This window comes from Heterocephalus glaber, unplaced genomic scaffold (assembly GCF_053883595.1).
Source record: "Heterocephalus glaber isolate CG9 unplaced genomic scaffold, H.glaber_assembly_v1.0 deba00001600, whole genome shotgun sequence".
Taxonomy (NCBI): Eukaryota; Metazoa; Chordata; class Mammalia; order Rodentia; family Bathyergidae; genus Heterocephalus; species Heterocephalus glaber.
The window spans coordinates 46,198,045-46,202,519 of record NW_028258372.1 but is presented as its reverse complement, the minus strand read 5'-3'; positions in this window follow the sequence as shown (position 1 = coordinate 46,202,519).

Sequence of the window (4,475 nt, the reverse complement as noted above, 5' to 3'; positions counted from 1 at the left end):
CGAATTATCCACAGGGCCCGAACGTTACCTTCCGAAGACCTGGGACAGTCTGGCCTTAAGCCGAGGGAATGGAGGCGCCCGGAGGGGTGTGTGGCGCAGGGGCTGCGTTTGCTCTGCGGACGGGAAAAGCCTTCCTGCACGAGCGTTGCCCGAGGGAATCCGTGCGAGCCCAACCTGCCCTGCTCGATCCTTGTAAGACCCAAACCCAAGGAGACTCAGCGCAGCACCTCTGGGGTGGCGTGGGGACACTTGAGGACATGACCTTGGCCTTTTTAGCTACTTCTGTTTTGGTGGTGATGGTGCTACTGAGTGCCTTTGCACTAAGCTATATCCCCAGTTGGTTTTAATTTTTTAAATTTTTTGAAACAGGGTCTTGCTAAGTCACTAAATTGCCCAGGCTGGGCTTGAACTTTTAACCCTCCTGCCTCAGCCTCCCAGAAAGCTGGGATTACAGACCTACACCACCATGTCCAGCTAGTAGCTCTAATTCTCTCTTTTTTTTGGTGGGAGAAGCAGAGTCTCCCTGCGTCAAGCTGGCCATGAACCCTATGTAGCCCAGGCTGGCCTGGAGCTCACTGTGATCCTCCTGCTTCAGCCTCCCAAGTGCTGGGATTACAGGAGGTGAGCACCATGCCTGGTGTAGCTTTTCTTATGCTTTCCTGCACTGCAGTTGACAGTACTAGCTGCTTTCTTTTCTGCTCCTTGCGTCTCTGTACTCACTGAACTTCCTGGTCAGCATCCTTATTTCTGGTCTCGAGATCATCCTTTGAAGTAAAGGCGCAGGATAAACATCTCTCTCCAGAGACGACCCCACAGAGGTTTCTGGGTGCTTAGAAGCTGCTGAGAGACAGAAACCCCAGGACGGATCCTGACGAAGCCCAGAAGGAAAGCTGGGTGGGGGCACGCTCGTCCATCATCTCCCGCAGTGTCCCGGCGAGCTCCAGCCCCTGCACACTCGTGCGTTCCCTTGTGGCTCACAGCTGCCGCCCAGGCTCCTGAGCAAGAGCTGGAGGGAAGCCGGAGACCTCAGGCCTTGCTCCCAGACCACAGCCTGCCGGCCCTGAGCAGCTCAGTCCAAAAGATGTGCCTGGGCCCGTCATCACCACACCCACGACGTGGTGCCAGTGTCCCTTGCCTTGTCCCTCTTCCCCATTGACAACTGCATGGACACGGCCTTCGGCTGCCCGGGCAGGAGGAGCAGCTGTGTGCACCTGCTTCGGCTCCGTGTCCTAGCCCAGTTCTGCCGGCCTGAAAAGGCAAATGCTTCCCCTTCCAGTGCCAGGACCACGGCCACTGCCACCTCATTCGGTGACGAATCAGAGTTCCTAGCTACAAGGAAGGAATCCACACCCAAGCTTAAGGAGCAAACCGATTTGTGGAAGGATATTGCCTGGCTCACAGAACCCCTAGGAAGGCCAAAGTGCCAGGCCTCGAGGCTGGACCCTGCGTGGTGCTCCAGTCCTCCACCCAGCCCGGCTGAGGACAGGTGCAGCTGGTGCCTGGGTACCGAGGTGTCACCACTGCCAGGACCTGTGCCCACTGCCCAGAGCTGAGGGCCTCGGGTGGAACATGGGGTGTCCAGCTAGGACTAGCTCGGGCCTGCCTGCAAGGGATGCTGGGAGAGGTAGCTTTGGCCTGGAAGGCTCTAGAGTGGAAAGGGATGAATTCAGGGGATGCTGAGCACCACCAGTATAACGCAGTGTTCTCCACGGCCCCACATTTGAGTCACAGTGGTCTTGTTGCAGAATTCTAAGAGACTGAAGAGACCCATGGGAATCAGGAGGGTTTATTTAAGGTGAACACAGCTCCACACACTCCTGTCCAAAGGAAGAGTGATGAACAGAGAAGGTTCCAGTTCTATGCCTTTGGTGGAAGGGGGGTGGTCTTTCCAGTGACATGAAACGGGGTAGGGGCAAGGTTACAGGAGCCTGACAAAGGCAGTTGGCCACTATCACACCTAACGGCCTTGGGCCTTAGCCTTGAGAGGAGACAGAGCCTTGTGAGTTCTTGTGAGAACAGGATGACATTACCAGAACAAGGAGTTACAGCCCCGAGGGGTTGGGGACTGCCCAAGGCTGGGAAGAGCTTGCTTTGCATTCAGTCCTGCTCCAGTCTGGCCATATGTCTCCACAGGTGTCCCTCTATATCCTAGGGTGTGGCTCCAGGAGCCTCTTTGGATACCAAAGTCTGTGCTGATTAAGTCCCTTATCCAAATGGCATGAGAGGGACATGTAAAACCTGCTGTCCAGATTACGTATGATGCCCAATACAATGTAAATGCCACACCAAGAGTGGTCATATTGTATTGTTTGCAGAATAACGACAAGGAAAATAGTCTATACAAGTTCAGTGCAGGTGCAATTCATTTGCTATTTATTTGTGACCATCCTGGGGATTGAACCTGGGTCCTCACCCTGAACTATGTCTGCAGCCGCCATCCACCCCTTTAAAATTTTTAGCCCTGGGTCTTGTTAAGTTCCCAAATTCCTTAGGCTGTGCTTGAACCTGGAATTGTCCTTCCTCAGCTTCCTGTGGGGCTGGGGGTGACAGGAGTGTGCCTCTTCATCTGACTTGTTGCAAATATTTTTAACCCCTGGTTGTTTGAATCTGCAAGGAGGAGCCTGCAACTATGGAAAGCCAAGTGTGTGTGTTTGTGTGTGTGTGTGTGTGGTTTAAAAATCTTGCTGTTATCACTTGAAAAGGTGACAGTATAGTTGGTGTGCATATCCGTTTCCCAATGCTGCTGCCACAGCTTATGACCAGTGTAGCAGCGTGACGCAGTGCACACTTATTCTCCTGGAGCCCTGAGGTGAGACTTGCTGGGCTGACACCACGGTGCCCACAGCTTGGCATTCCTGCTGGACACTGTGGAGGAGGTGCTGTTCCAGTCTCTGCGCCTCTGGCAGCCCTGTCTCCCTGTCTCTTTCTCTCTCTCACATCTTCCTGGCTCCCACGCCTTTCCCCTGACACAACTGTCCACCGTGATGTCCTGCCTCACCACAGACCAGGAGCAGTGGGGCCGGCCAACCATGGACCAAATCCCCTGGAATCGTGAGCTAAAACAAACCTGTCCTCCTTTAAGTTGTTCCTCTCAGGTATTTTGTCACAGTACCAGAAAGCCCATTATCTAGTCTCATCCTTGCCAGTAACCCAGGCTCGGAGATGGTGGTGGCTCAGGATCAGCAGATGGGCGTGACATTAGGAATGATCCAGAATGCCAGTCCATTTGTTGTTTCCTTAGTAAAGAGCACTGTTCCTTCCAGAGGGGCCGCTTGGTGTCTGAAGGCCTGTGTCACCAAATTAGCCACCGGAAGGTTGTTTGGTGAGCATGAACTCAGGCAAACCTTGCCTGGTATGCCCAAAGGATGTTTCCAAGGGCCAGGAGGGCAGCCAGCCACCCGACTGACAGAGCTCACTTCCTTGGTTGGACTCTGCACCTGCCCCAGGCAGGCCTGGGCACAACACCCAGCCAGCTCCGTTCCCTTGTCCCGAGTCAGGCTCACCTCAGTGCCTCCCTCCCTCTGCTGCACATTTAATGTCACCAGGCGCCGCCTCTTCTTCCTAAATTGCTCCGCTATCCGGCCACATTTTAAGATCTGCTCTCCCGGCTCCTGGCCCACGCCAGCTCACCTGGACGGAGGTAGCAGCCTCCCACAGGCCTTCCTGACCCCGGTGGGGCCCTCCTATCAAATCCTCCACACTTTTCCAGATAGCATGGGATGACGTCGCGCCCTCCTTTGAAGCCCTCCGGTGGCTTCACATTATCACCAGAGCGAAGCCCCACAGGTTGGCCCGGAACTTCCTGGAGCGCACAGTGGTTAGGGTTAAACAGGCGAGCACCTCACGTGGGGAATGTCTGTGACAGGCGTGGGGGCTGGAGGGGGCTCACCGGAGTCGGACTGGGAGCAAGAGGGCAGGGCGGAAGGCAGGCGTGCCCCGGCCTGCCCTTCTGCCTGAGGAAGGCTCAGCAAAGCCACCCTGGAGTCCTTGCCCCAGCGCTGGGCCCAGGGAAGCCCCTGGCCTGGGAAAGCCTGGCTTTGGAGCAAGCAGCGGGAGCTCTTGGTCAATTTTGCTCCCCGGAAATAGAAGCCCACAAGGTGTGTTCACCTGGCCACCACATCCCAAATTTCCCGCCTCCCACTGCCGCCACACCACGTACTCTTCCCACGTCTCGGTCTTCCCGAATGCTGCCTGGCGCGTCCACCTTCCACCTCCGCTGCCCTTCCCCTTCACCCAGCTCCTCAAGCATCTGCGGAAACGTCCCTCCTCCAGGAGGACCGCACCGGGTCCTCCTCTGTCTCCTCAGAATTTAGAACCCAGCAGGACGGGAATCGTGACTGTTTTGCACCGCCACACCCCGCAAGCCACGCTGGCAGCCACGCTCGCCGCGGGCAAGCAGTCAAGAGCGCCTCCCGGGATGGGCGGGGCTACGCAAGGAAGGGCGTCGCGGTTCAGAGGCAGCCAACCCGGGGGCA